Raw genomic sequence first — 15,851 nt, 5'->3', positions numbered from 1 at the left:
ATGCTGATGCTGATGCTGATGTTGAGGTTGACGTTGATGTTCATGTTGATGCTGATGTTGATGTTGGTTTTTTCTTCTTTTTTTTTCTGGTTTTTTATTACAAAAGATGAACCGGATTTTTTTTTTTTTATTTATTTCTCGATTTTTTATTTAATGGGTACATCGGTATGAATGTGTTTATTTAGATTTAGATTCGTATGCGTTACAATATTTTGCTGTTTCGTATGTCACTGTTGCTTATTATTACAATCAACAATCAACAATGTCGTCAAATAATTTATAATAGCTGAAGTGCACTGCAAATCAACCGACCAATGAAATGGAAATCATTTCAGTTGATTATGTTTGAATAAATGATTGTTTTGAGATAGATATGAATAAAATATTTTTTAAGATTTTTCTAAATTGATTATTTCCTTATTTCTCTCAAACGATTCAGTCTACAGGAATTTTTTTTTTTTTTTTTTATTTATTATAGTAATTTAATCTAATTTAAACTTTGCCCTTATGATTAGTAAATCATAAACGTCTAGATAGATCATTCTTTCACTTAATACATGTAAACATGAAACAGAAATTTTTTAATGCTCTTTAACGCATTACTAGAGTGAAATTACTTTTCCCTTTTTTGTGAATTGTTCTCTCACTACTAATGCTCATGCATTTCAGTTAGAAGAGAAAACTTCAACTTTAAACGAAAAAAAAAAAAAAAAAAAAAAATGAATAAATAAATCTATCCATCTGTAGAGGATTCCCGGAATTGAAAAAATCATTTGATTTCTTTTCTTTTTTTATTTATTATTTCATTAATTGCCTCCTTTTGGAATCACACTTGTTTGAACGCCTAGCTAACTAACTGACTGCTGTATCTGCTGTCAATACAAAACAACATATTATGCAATTGAAATTTTCAAATTTTCAAGTGAAATTTTTTCGTCTTCAACGTTCATCGTTCATCGTTCATCGTCTTATACTATGACACCCACTCAGAACTATTAGTATAAATGCAAATTAAGCATAACACCATATTCATCATCATTTAAGATCGACTGCTAAAAACTGAGTGACAAACTGGATGACTGCCTGGATGGCATTGTGCTTAGTTTGCTAATTGAAATGTTAAATTTCCGTTCAAGCTTGTAATTGACTTTCAAAAATCATAACGCCTACATATCGAGTATTCATACATGCATACATATATACATAAATCTATATATATAAACATATCTATATAGTTCTAAACAACAGCTAAAGCTATCGCACTGTTGAAATTATCTAAATATCTTAAAATGTTAACCAGAAATAATACATTTTTACATAATTTGTGTATTCGTACTTTCGTATGTTCATATATATGCCTTTAAGATATAGAAACACAGAAAACAAGTACCATATGCATGGTGAGCGAACATATTACAAGTTCACATAAAATTGAGGACTGTATGATAAATTGTCAAAACTTGAAGAATTACGTATAAGTACAAAAATTTTCTCACTATCCTTCCTGACTGAGCAGACTGAGCTGCATGGCTGCCTGCTAGACTCTCTACTGTAACCGTAATGTCAAAATTGATGAAGACGTTTTCGACATTTTCACGCCATTCAGTTATTTCACATTCTATAAATGACTAAGTGAGTAAGTTTATGTGTATGTGTATGTGTATGTTTATAAGTATGCGTATGTATATAATTACACATACATATATATATATATATATATATATATATATATATATATATATATATAGTGTAAGTTCAAATGCCCTGTCCTCCTCAAGAAAACAAATTATTGAAGAACTTCAGGCAACATGAAAAATCTAGTTCTAGTAGGCTGCACTACAGTTTATATACAATATATTACATACATGCATATATATCTATATATACATACATATATATACATACATATTATATGTAATGTAAAGCCCCTTTTTATGCGATTTTGCTGTTATGCGGTTTGATTAGCAACACGACACACACTTATGGGCAAAGTTTAGAAAATTTGCAGCTTTAAAATTCACAAAAAAATCCTACAGAAAAAAAAGAAAATTATGATAGTAATCGACTGCATTTCCATGCGATACAGTAGCAGCACCTTCTAAGTCCAACAAGAGTAAGAGTTTGCCATTCAGGCATTTCTTCATTTCCATGATGTTTATCAATAACAAGTCGCCGGTTGGGCCAATTATGTGATATATCGTATCACATAAAATACATTTATTTATCTCTTTTTTTCTTTTTAATTATTTTGATACGACACAGCACCACTTCCTAGAGATAGTTGTATGAAGTTGAAAATATCTGTACATGTTTGGCCTTACTTTGCCAACACGGAATCTTTCAACAGCAGGTATTATGTTGAATCAATCCCGAACAATGTCGCAGATAGCACTTGTCTGTTTAAACTAAATAACATTAATTTTAGATTTAAAAAAAAAAAAAAAAATATAGGTCAGTTAACCCAGTACCAAAGTGTGTTTCGTTGTGATCGCAGAAGTTGTTCGCTTATTTCCCTTGAGTTTTCAAAACTCCAGGTGCGAGAGTATTTCTTGCTTCCTTACTTGAGCAGATAAAAGAAGATCTCATCGCTTTTCGTTCATCGTTTAAAAGTTCATGAATTCGTTTCTTTCACTATTTTAACATTTTACGCGACTATGTCCCTCATCTGAAAACCTCATAATTTTGACGTAAATTGTATGCTGACTGTTTAAAAATTGAGCGAAACTTAAAATAATACTTGAATCTTCCCCCAAATCAAATCTGACCAGCATAGAGCGATAAAAATGGCTATATGGTCCGACTTTATCAATGCAAAAAGAAACAACCAATGCAACGCGATTGGCATTGGATTGGCTTCCGATTCCGATTCCGGTATTTTATAAATATAACAGCTATGTCTGTAAGACTGGCCCGTTGTTAATTTTTCCACAAGAATCTAATACTTGGCCGTCAGTCAATGGATTTGAGATAATCCTCTTGCAGAAGAAGAATCATTTCGCTTCATTTCAATTTGATCCCTGAAACGCCTTTTTATTCTGAACGACATTCGCTCGATTCCCTTGCTCAATTACGGTTTTTGTGGATATGTGCACCAATTTTCATTCAATTTGCCGTAGAATGATAATAAAAATGTTGTGTTTTTCTCTAGGCAAAGTTAAATACACCAGCAAGCGGCCAGATAATCGTTTTAAAAAGGACCTTCGGATCTAAACTAACTCAGTGTTTACATGTCCTTGATAAGCTCGCTTCGAAAACCCGATGAGTATATTTTACGGCCATGCATATGGCCTGGTTCGGATCTAAACTAACTCAGTGTATATATGTACTTGACAAGCTCCGCCCGAATCGTCGGGGAGTATTTTTCACAAACTTTTTCGACAACAAGTGCCGCATTTGTAATCATTTTTATTGTAAAACGCTTTTGTAGCGAATATACGAACCGCATAAAACGACGCCCCACTGTACACATATATGCATATGTAAGTTTATACAAATTATTTGGCGCAAATGCCAATACATGTGAGGCACATATGTTAATTTCGAATGATTGAGTGTTTTATGTGTTTACAGCAACTTAAACTAGATATCGAACTCTTTAATTTGAATGTTGTGTTGTGTCTTTTTTCTTTGAAAAATATGATTACGGCGAGTTGCTCTCTCCCCTTTCCCGCTTTTCTGTTGGTCTCATTGATGACGATGATGATGATGATGATGATGATGATGTTTGGATACCAATACCAATATACACACTTTCTATAATTTATAGCCATTGATTTTCTTTAAAATGCGGTAGATATTAAAGAAATGTTGCATGTCATGTAACAAATGTTGTTTGTATGTTTCGCTCTTTAAGTTGTCATAATGAAAATTCTATATAATTGAGTTGTGCGTGAATTAAATTTCGATTTACTTCATTAAACCTTGGTAAAATACATAATTATTCATCATCCATGCTATCCACACATAAACTTGTACCCATTTACACGTAAACGTTTAATTAATTGTACGTACATTGTACATAGATTTGCGGGAAAAAAAAGAATTTGATCCGCCACAACAAATTATTCGGATAATTATTCGGATAATTATTCTTTAAAGCTGATCTCAATACGGAAGGCAGTTAAATGCAACGCATACATACGATCGAACGTCGTTGCCTTACAACCTAACAAATTGAATTTTGCGCCTTGTGGAGTGAGCTAAGCGAAAATTATAACAAAATATACGTTCGGAGCCGTCGTTCCAATGTACCCAAATTTTCAACATAGAAATCGTCAGCAAATCGAGAATATGGTTACGTTTTAATTGAGCTTGATATGTTAAAGAAAAGATTTTTTATTTATTTATTTTCTTTTTTTTTCGAATACTGGAATATTTGGAAGACCGTTTCGCAGAAGCTACGGATGGATCGATAAAAACAAATTATTTCTGTAGTATGGCGAAAACCATTTTACTCGAAGGATTGCATAAACAAACATACACAAAGACACACACACATATTACTCGATCTACACTTTGTCCTTCCTTTCTGGGCAATTGATCTTTTAGGGATAACCTACGGAAAAAACGATTTTCGCAGTATCGTCATAAGAAAGGAAATGCTCTTCTTGAACAGGCGATGAGACATCAACTGAAACGTCGTATATGAACCACAAGATAGATTGCGTGCCGAACATGGACATTCTGCGACGTTGATGAACATAACATGATTTGCAATATAAGACCGGATTTTATTATCCTGAAATGTAAATCTGGAATGCATTCTGGCATGTTGCCTCCTCAAAAGACGATAGAGGCGAGAATAGTTGACTTCATCATCCTCTTTAATGGTTCACCTACATCCTCCACAACGATTGTTTATGTTTTCGTTAATTTATCCATTGTCCGCTTTTTACTCTACCGTCACCCATTACTCAGCAACATTTACCTTCAAGTCAACGACGGAAAACGAACACTCTTCACATTCCACGCATTCAACACTGTCAAAAATTGTGCTGCATACACTTTAGCGAGGCACCTTATAATACTTACTTACGTAAGTCTTAAGGATTTCAAAAGGCGAGAAGTAAATAAACTTTGACAGGCACTGTGAGACAAAGTAATGCCATCTTTCAAAGAAACCATCATTCAATCATTTTTTTGTTACCCTTAACCCGTTTAAATAAAAATGAAGTTACTTATCCACTTTCAGCGTTTATTAACCTTCTCTATAGTTGTTTGTTACCATTATAGGTGTCTAGGGTGCCCGGGACACAGATCGATAGTGAAATTTTAATCGGTAATAAAGAAACATTGAATTTTTTTTTAAAAGTTTAAGGGTAACAAAGATCACCAAATCTTTCATATATCAATTACCATTAAAGCCCAATGTTCCGGGAAGAAGGCAACAGGTTAATGCTCCAGATATAGTGAATAACGTACGTTCTAATCTAGCATAATAAATAGTATCTGGTATTTTAATTATGAGATTGTTTTATCAAACGTTGTTTGTGTCATTTCTTGTCATCATTAGGCTACGATGAGTCGAGTCCGTTTCATATTTTGTGATATCATCACAACGAATCAACGCGTATACGCGTATTAATGATCCTTTAGGGGATCGTTTTACGGTACCCATGCAGTCCGCATTTTTGTTTAATTTACAGAATTCATGAAATCTTTAATTTCTCGCAGTATATTCGCTCGTGGTCGCTATTGGCCGTCATTTTACATCTATGCCATGCTTAGTTAAAAAAATCATTTTCAATTTTTATCATTTCAATATTTAAAAGGAAATAATTTTTCCGAAAGATTGAGTTTTTCGTAGACTTTTTCGCTGATTTTTATCGCCTAGAGTTAGGAATTTAATTAAAATCGATTTATAATTAAATCTTATTTTTACTACTTGCGGCTGCAGTTAATCCTCAAAATCATCATCAAACACAGCAAGCCAGCGACTGTGCTGCTGCTGGAACTTGTTAATATGCCTTTGCTTGTGAATCCTAAGAAGTATTGATGCTTTCGAATATATTTATATTAGTTTTTCTTGCTTTCGCCTCAATTTTCTGGAAATGTAACGGAAACGATGCTGGCACTTAATACACTGCAGCGTACCGTTATTAAATAAGCTCAGTTCTTCTTTTTTTCCTTTTTCCTTTTTTTTTTTTTTTTTTTTTTTTTTTTTTTTTTACTGTTGTTTTCTCTTTTATCCATAAAATTTACCCTCATAGAGAATTGAATGGAAACATAAAGAATAGCACAAAAAATTAAATGTCACGATATTGTAAATATTGTGTGCAAAAACGAGAGAGAAGATAAACTTATCCATCCGACCAGACATTAGTTCATTTCAATGACGATTAAGCATAACCACCAATTAATTAGTTTGTGATATTGAGACAAAATACTACACCATCTCCACCGCCTTAAAGTGAATTGACATTTCTCTCTTTGACAACGGCCCAAGCCAACAAGCAATACAAAGAAAAAAATAAAATAAAATTGACAAAAAGTCATTGAAAAATTACTCGCACTAAAGACAATTTTTACCATGCGAAATTTAATATAAGAGTACATTCGTCTCGTAAGTAACGTAAAGTAAGAAAATTATATTATCCGTCTGAGAGCGAATCGTCCCCTATCTATCACTTTAAGCCAATATACATTGCGAATGTAAGTGTACTTTACTAAATTCGGGCGTGCCAGTCAGCGTGCTGATCAGAATCATTTCAGATTTTTGCTTTTGTTTCAGCCAAATGTTAAATGATTACATATAGCTCTCATAGGCCTTCTCTCTCGACTTTTCATTTCCATTCCATATAGGTTAAGATTATAGTTAATGGTAGCCCCTATTATGGCACTGTGTGCTCGGCAGGGGATCACAACCGCTTTAAACTCTTTTTCTGGCCAGTTTATTGCTTTCTATTCAAAATTCCGATGGCTCGAAAAGTATGCGGGTCAGACCATTCAAGCAAGCGATCAATTGATGTCGACGCCCACGACGAATGTTTACAATGTCGAGCTTATGCTGCTGCATATAGTTCGTGGGATAAGCGGGGTATAATATTTGTCGTTGCGAACTGAACCAATCTAACAACAACATGGACAACATGCATGGATAATTAAAGCAAAAATTGACGCATTGTTCGAAGAGATAATAAGTTATCATATTTTTCGTAATTGAAGGCGGAAATATGAACTGGGGAGAATTTTAAGGAATAGTTCAAGACTAAGTTTGCTTGGAAGTTTTGAGAATGGAAGCTCCTTAATTAACTCCACGATTCAAGGGAAACATATAAACTCACTTGAAAGCCTTTCCGACGTGCGGTTTCATGCGTAACAAATATGTGACAAACTCATTGACACTTTCGCTTTAACCCGAAACCCTTCAAAACTGCTTTTTTTTTTTTAAGTAAAATATTTTCATACAGAGTAGCATTAACATTGCTTGCCATGGGTCTTTCCCGTTTAGCTGACAGCATTTGAATGCAACGTCTTACAGTTGCGGATCACAAGTCGATCACTTTTTTTATTAACTTTACACAGCACTGCTAGAAAAAACGACGCATCATCGCTCGAAGCGACTTGTAATTTGGAAGAGTCAGTACCGATTAAGGTCACGTCGAGGTGTTGTACTTATGTCTTCCGCTGCATTGTGATAAGGCTCGCTACGTTTTAAAAGGTTGCAATGCGGTGCATATTTCTAGTTCGAAAGTGTACCGTGGATACGATCAAATAGGGAAAGGAAGCTTCGCTGCCGATGCTGAGACGGGTTTCATTCACGATTTGGGTCGCTTGCTTATCATCAGTTATAATATGTCGTCGAGAGCATTTCTTTCCTTGTGTTTCGAGCTATAGGCTTCAAATCATTTAAGTTTGTTTCCGAATTATTTTTTTCACTTCCTTGACTCTCAAATTCTTTCAAGTTTTGGTTAATGCTTTTTAACTTCTCCTCATTAAGCATTTTTATGGTGTTGTGGTTTGCAAAGTTCGTGTTATTCGTGTCAAAATAAATACTCAAACCAGGTGGCTTGATCGATAGAAAATAATCGCAGAGAGCAGTAAAGGGCCTTCGGTTCCGCTCTTCTATAGATGAAAAAGGTAAAATAACATTACCTACGTCGTCACATATTCAACAATTATATTGTTTGCATTTCGCCCCGTTTATCCGATCATTTATACTGTGATACCTTGCGCCTTAAGTTATTGCTCTGGGGCAGACTAACCGCAAAGCTATCCGATCAGGTATACGTTCCCGTTTGAAAATCTCGTAACCACGGAGCGGCCCTTTTTTTACGCGCACGTACCATATATCATGCCTCATATGCATTTGTATATAGCTTTTACGTTTCTTAAATCGCAAACTCTTCTCACCTTTTTGAACTTTGCGATTCACGCTGCAGTACCTCGAAGAACGGATAGTTGGTTACCTCTCTTTATTTTCAAGCAAACTGTTTAAATACCAATTCTTTGTTTTGATTCTTTCCACTGTTCATTATCCTCTGCCTCATTGTTACCTCATAAGAATTATTGCAAGGCTTTACATTTCATATATATGTATCAGTGTGTGCGTGTGTTTGTGTGCTTCCGTAGTTTTATCTTTTCTGTTTTTTGTGTTATTTATGCCACATTAACTGTCAGTCCATAAGTCCATAACCCATAAGTCATCATCATCATTATTATCATCATCATCATCATCATCATCATCATCATTGCTATAGTCATTATCATGAGCATAGAAAGAATAAATATCAATGCATTCTCAGTCAAAATTAGAATCATTTAAAGTTATTGAAAAATACTGTTGGATTTTTATTTATCCTTTTATTGCAATCATACTGTCTCGCGTTATTAGAAAGTTTTCTGAATTTTGTGCATATGTAAATGATTTTTAAGTTGTTCCTTGGTTTTGTTTTTTTTTTTTTTTTATTGTAATAAACACACTTCGCTGAAACGAGTCGAAAACCATCAAGGAAGGCTACTTACGGAACAGTCAACAATGTAAAATAAAACAGCTAAAACAATAACGCAGCTTAACGTAAAATCAAGGATTACATTGTGTTTTGTATGGTTTGTGAAGGAGCATATCGTGCAAGTGTTCGTGTTGGGAGGAAGTCTAGAGAATATGACTTTTGTTTTTATTTATTTATTTTTATTTATTTATATATATTTTTTTTTTAAATTTTTCTTTTTACATATCAAAGCTTAATATAAATGAAGGCTACTGTCTGTTGTTGCTGTTGTTGTTCTTGTTGTTATTACTCTGCTGTTATTGTTGCCATTTTACTAAACAAAAATATAACAAAAATCTATATTTTGAAATTGAAGTGGTCGGTTTGACGGAGTCAGGGCAGAGATATAAAGAGATGAAGGAGAACTTTATTTTTGTATGAGCGGGGGATGAGACGGCCGAAAAAAGTTCGACTTACAAAAGAATCATCATTGAATGGCAAAGACCAAGAGGAAGGAAGGATATCCATTAGAAATGGCAACGAGACTTATCGAGGGTCTCAATGAGTTATATGTGTTCATCGGTTTATGTGTATATTTGTGTAACGTATGTATGCATACGTTATGATTTTTGTGAGTTTAAAATTAAAATGCCAAGGTACACTTGAACACACATAAAGGTTTTATTAAACCCAAAGATATCACCACATTGTCTAGCATTTCGTATATGCATATCAATATACGCACGCACATATATAAATTCATACACATCTCATCATATATATGTATGTAAATATAAAATATAGAAAAAAAGGACAATTGTGATGTGTTACTTTTAAATACAAATATACCAACATACATACATACATACATATATATATATATATATATATATATAGATAGATAGATAGATATATATTAAGAAATGAAGAGAACGAGATTGTAGTTAGTCAGTGAAAATATTGTAATAATGTTGAGAAAAAAGTGGCAAAAACGAATCTCTTACGCTCTTATTACTCGACATATCCTTACTCATAAATTATTGTCTAGACTATGATTTTAACGTTTTTGATTATGATTTCGAAAGGTTTTTGGGGTTTTTTATAAATACATACCCCTTTCTGCCAATGTAACTGGAAAACAAACAAACATACGCGCGGTATCATATCAATGATGGACTGATGGTAAATGCTAAACCCTTATACAAAAAAAAAAAAAAAAAAAAAAAATAGAAAGAAAATAATAATAATAAAACAAAAAAAATAAATAAATAAAAAAGAATGAAACAACCGACAGAAAAAGGATTAGGGCATAAAAGGACTTGGAGACTAGTAATAGGAAAAAAGAAGGACAAAATGTATTAAAGGAGTTAAGGAGTAAGCCAATTTTTATTTATAAACAAATATAAGTGAATGTCATACTTTACTTTATTCATCATCACTACGAGCGCCATCATTAGTCGCTGGCGATATGAGGAACAAGAAGAGACTGAGCGAGTACGAGTTTAACGAATTAGAAAATATGAAAAATGTCTATTTTTGTGTTGGCCATTTCACTGGACTCTTTTTTTTTTTTTTTTTTTTTTTTTTTTTTAAATATTTATATATATATATATTTTTTTTTTATTTTTTAATAAATGTTTTATTAAAAAGGAATTTTAACTTTTATGAAAAAAAAAAAAAAAAAAGAACTAGAATGTGGAGAGCAATTAAAGAATTTGTTTGATAACATCAAATAAACAAAAATATAAAAATTCGTTTGATTAAATTCATCTTTACCACGCGACAGGTCCGTTCCATTCATTGCCAAGACTCTTCAGCATTTCATACATTTGACAATTTTAAGTACAAGTTGAATATGCTTTAAATTTGAAGAATGCAAAGGAGATAACGGAACTTGCTCTGTATCCTATAAAACTATTTTCTACATACATTTGCATACATACATGCATATAGACATAGATAAACATATATATGTATATCTTTATTTTTTTATTTTTTTATTTTTATTTTTTTTATGAATATGTATGTTTATGTGAGTTTTGTGTGTGCATATTATTGTTACTGTAAATACTCTTAGGAATTATATGGTTGTTATTTGCTTAAAAAAATTCATGAAATAATAAGTAAACATTGTTAAAATATTTTTTCTCTAGTACAAATTTTACGACAAATACACAAAGCACTTGTACGTACATACCATTTGATGCATGCATATATTCGTCGATGAAATTATTCTTTCAAATTTTTCGCTTTTCTTTTTTTCGTTGCCCATTTGCAAGTATGCTGCATTTAACAACTCATACAAACGCAAATACGATTTGATTCTTTTAACAATTAAAAATGAAAATATATCGGCATTTTGTATGACGTAAACCAAGCTGAGTAAGCTTATTGAACATTCTACATATTCGAGAATCGGTGTTTGTCGGGCGAAAGGTTTCCTTCTTGTTTACTTTCTGTTTCTGCTTACTTTATATATATATATACATATATATATATATATATATATATATTATTTTCTTCTTTGTTTGGTAGACAATTGTCATCTGGGGTATCAGTCTTTGTTTATTTGTTGTTTGTAGCAAATACTCTTGTATTCGAATAGAAGCAAGTAAGTAGCATCACTTCAGTTGCATTGAGTGGCACTGCAACTAATACCTCCAGGGGGCACTTAATACAGTAGCAGAAAGAATCTAACATGATTCGAATAAAACGCACATACAAACGCATTTAGCTTTGAATGCACACATAATGCAAAGCAAAGACATAGAGTTCTAAAAACACGTTTTGATTTCAGATTTAACAAAGACTTGATTAAGAGAAATCCTTTTTTTTTTTTCTTTTTTTTTATTGTAACATTTTAATAAATTATTTCGTTGATTTATTTATAATTTATTAAACTGTTTTTTTTTTTATATTATTTTCTTATGGTCCCTGTTCCATTGCTTCATCTTTACGCCTCCTTCCAATCACGTAAATAATATATTTATTAAATAGAAAAAAAAAGAAAACAAGAAAGAACCCTTTTTTTAATTTATTGTAAATCTGCAATTCACATGAGCGTAAAAATATAATAAAAGCAAAAGCTGGACATTGGCATTTTGCAAATTATGAAATCTTTGAGAATGGTCGGTCAATGATGACGGTCCGTGTTGTTTATTAAAAAACAAAAATACAAAAATAAAAAATATAAAAAAACACAAATGAAAGATATTTCATACAACCAACAAAACAAAATCGAACACAAAAGCTATATTGTATTGCCAACGTGGCATGAGTTACCAAAAAAACACATATATTTATATATATCTATATATATATATATATATATATATATAAAATGCAAAAACAACCCTCTTCAAATAAGGCGAAATTGCTAAAGCTTCAGCTCAGACAAATACGAAAACTGATTTGTAATTAACAAAATTGCCAAGCAGCCGCTCAAACTCATCACATGTAACTCACACTTACTTCAAAGCCACTTTACGACGTACAATCGATTGGCAAACAAAACATTCAGAAACCACGCTTTAACGTATGAAACTCTTACAAAAAGCTAAAGTAAAATTACGTCTTCTACCTCCTGGACATATACGCATATGTGCACTGGCGTACACGAACACAAATACAAACATGTATATATATATATATATATATAAATAATATGTGCGTGTATCGAACCGACAATACAATAAGTAATTAAACTGTTCGTACACATACATATGCACACACGCACGCACGAATAGTAACTGCATTCATTATCAGCACAAGCAGAAGGAATGACAGCAAAAGCAACAACATTTATATCTATAAAAAAATCTCTTCATTACTTTTTATATAAGCATAGCAAGCATAGCATACTTTTGGGTGCTTAGCAAAAATACTTATATAGGGCATACTTTTTTGTCAAAGGAATTAGAATTCATTCGTGCAGAAAAATTTTAAATATACATATACAACTTTTAAAATACGCATACACACACTCACTCACGCCAAACACACGCATACATCCAAGCACATGTAAAGAGCTAATACGAAAAAGGGTTAAAATATTGTATGAAAAATTATTTTTGCTTGCGTGAACAGAGAGAGAGAAAACGTAAGAAAGAAAGGAAGAAGTGTTGTATGTGTGTGTTATGTGGTGGTGTTTAAGGATGCGTCTCACAAAAAAAAAAAAAAAAAAAAAAAATAAGTAAAGTAAATAAATAAAAAAAAAGACAAAAGTCTCTGTGACAATATCATTGATTTCTGATTGTTTAAGTGTTCTCTGAAGTACACATTCGCCTACATACTCATATGTAAATTATTTAATGTGTGCCTGGATGATGGGTGCTTTAGAGTTTTATCCAGTTGTAAATAAATAAGCCTAAAAGCTTTTTTAAGAATCAACTCATTTTTGTAGCGAGTGTCAGTTTTTCTAAATAATTTGGGGTTGAATTTAAGTTTTCTTTAATTAAGTTATGCGCAGTTTGCCTGTTGAGTGAGATGTACTGCAAACAGCGTACAGTTGCTTTTAAGAAATTGCACGCATTACGAGTAAGCTCTAATTAAACAATTATCAAGACTACCAGAGCGACTTTTCTCTCTGCCTTTACTTTGCATAAATAAGTTTATTTTTTTTTCTCTCTTAGTTTTTTTTTTTTGATTAAGTTTAACTAAACAAAACTATTATGGCTAAAACAATATTGTACGGCTAAATAATGTTTGTAAATATTTCCATCATTTTAAATGTGATGTTGGATGTGATGTTAATCAACTAAGACTCTGTTTGCTAAAATAACATTACTTTCAATTCAATTGAATCAAACTGAAATTGCAGAAGCCTTCGCAACATTTTTCACCATAGTTAACGTTTCTTTACATTGAAATTGTATTTTTTTTTTTTTGTTTTTCGTCTTTCTCCATCCATCTGTAGCGTCGAAAAATACAAAAATCTGCAAAGCCAACCAAACCTTCATTCGATGATTGCCGCCTTGCGTTCGATGGTGAGATAGATGAAAAACAAAGAAAGATCCCTTAATTCATTCATATTTGAAATCATAATACAAAACTCATTGATTGTTTGATTATTTCTTAGCTTTAGGAAAACAGTTGAGAGTGTGTTGACGACAGCTAAGAAAAAGTTTTATAATTAAAAATTGAAGGAAAGGGTTTTTGAAACAACATTCGTCATCAGTCTACACACAAGATAGATTGTCAGTCAATATCTAATTAGAACGCTTTTGTTTTGCTTTATTTCACTTCAAAAGCAAAAAATCTATGCAAAACCTATAATCAAGGATTTCTAAAATCGTACATCACTTATTTCGCTACTATACTATATATACACACACATATATATATATATATATATATATATATATATATATATATATGTATACATATATTATAGGTATGTATGCAAAGACAAATTTTATTCAATTAATTACATGAAGAAGTTTGCACCCCCTTTTTAAGCAAATGTCTTCCATATCTCAAGTCTTTGGTTATGCATAAACACACACATATATATCTTATATCGACCATTGGGGACATGAGGTATGCTAATTTTATCGTATCATTAATATAAAACCATACAAAAAGATATTTAATACCTTATAAGTTTAACTTCTTGATCAGCGAGATATTCAATGAATCAGCCTAACAAGCGAACAGTTGGCCAAACTACAGTTCAACTTTATCATTTTCAACTAACACACAATTTATGCGAAAATATATTGGTTATCAGCCAACTAATAGTTAAATCGATTCCGCTACCATTTACACTAATCAGTAATTTATGTATAGTTTTTGGCGACCTCTAAGCTTTTTTCTACGCCTTCAAGAAACATTTTAATGCGCAACAGGAGTAGCGCGATATAAACACGTATAGGCAGATTATCCAAAGCGCCTAGTATACAGAAATGCACAACGTAACCGGATATCAGATTAAAGTGTTTTATTTCAAAACTTAATTCAGTTAACAAGGACCAATGTTCGAAAATTTCTCACGAAATCCCAGGTTTACCCAGAAGAAGATCTGTGTGTTGGAAGCTTCAAAGGCCTTATAATAATTGAAGAAAAGGCTGGCCTTATAATATAGCCGATAAACGGAGGAGGGAACGATACGAATCGGACTTCTGGTCAGATCTCTGGTCTTACGACAGTTCATTTAACTAATGTCCGGGACGTAGCAGTTCTCCTTTCAAAAATCGCTATAAACGCCCATTTATTGTGATTAGAGCGGATATTTGATCACGTCTCTAGAGTTCTCAGAGCCCTAGATGCGACAATTTTGATTCTATACATACCCGGATGAATTGCACTAAGCCTCACCACTCGGAATAATCTTTGTGTACATTTTTCATAATACATTTTCACTATTTGATTACGTCGTACGAGCGTATGTCGAACCATATATGAGAACTGAAACTTAAAATGGGACATGTCGTTGAAAAACGCCGTACTAGTCCATCCACCGTAATCATAATAGTTGATTACTTTTATTCAATATTTCTTTCTTATACTACATGCTTGTTGTTGGCCCCTCCTAGCTTTGCTCTTAAATACCATTTTCTTACAATTCTTCCCACAGTGTCCTCTGCGGGACATGTTTGCTTCGTAGCTCTTCATGCCAGTCAAAAGGAAGAAGAATATCGATTTGTAATTGGAAATCAGCCGCTTTGAAATGATTTGCCCTCATCCAGATTTCTGCCCTTCTAGGCTTATTACAATTAAATGATATCTACATTGTAGTTAGCTCTACCTAGTACCCTAGAAGAAACGGAAACGAGAAACAACTTTGACTCCATGCGAGCCGAATACCGTATAAAAGTTATTTAACTAACTTAAACTAGGTCTCACGAGCTTCACCAGTGGGAATTTAAGATTAACATTTTGTGCTAAAACAAATCAATGCCCAAAAGCAGCAATGCGTTAATT

The 15,851-nt window shown here is 32.4% G+C and overlaps 1 protein-coding gene across 4 annotated transcripts in view; it reads left to right on the top strand.

Annotated features, from left to right (window-relative positions):
* Positions 1-15,851, top strand: part of LOC119641226 (homeobox protein cut) — a 98,973-nt gene that overhangs the window by 63,316 nt on the left and 19,806 nt on the right. The window lies entirely within an intron of this gene.

This window comes from Glossina fuscipes, unplaced genomic scaffold, assembly GCF_014805625.2.
Source record: "Glossina fuscipes isolate IAEA_lab_2018 unplaced genomic scaffold, Yale_Gfus_2 0, whole genome shotgun sequence".
Lineage (NCBI taxonomy): Eukaryota > Metazoa > Arthropoda > Insecta > Diptera > Glossinidae > Glossina > Glossina fuscipes.
This window is presented reverse-complemented; position numbering and strand designations above follow the sequence as displayed.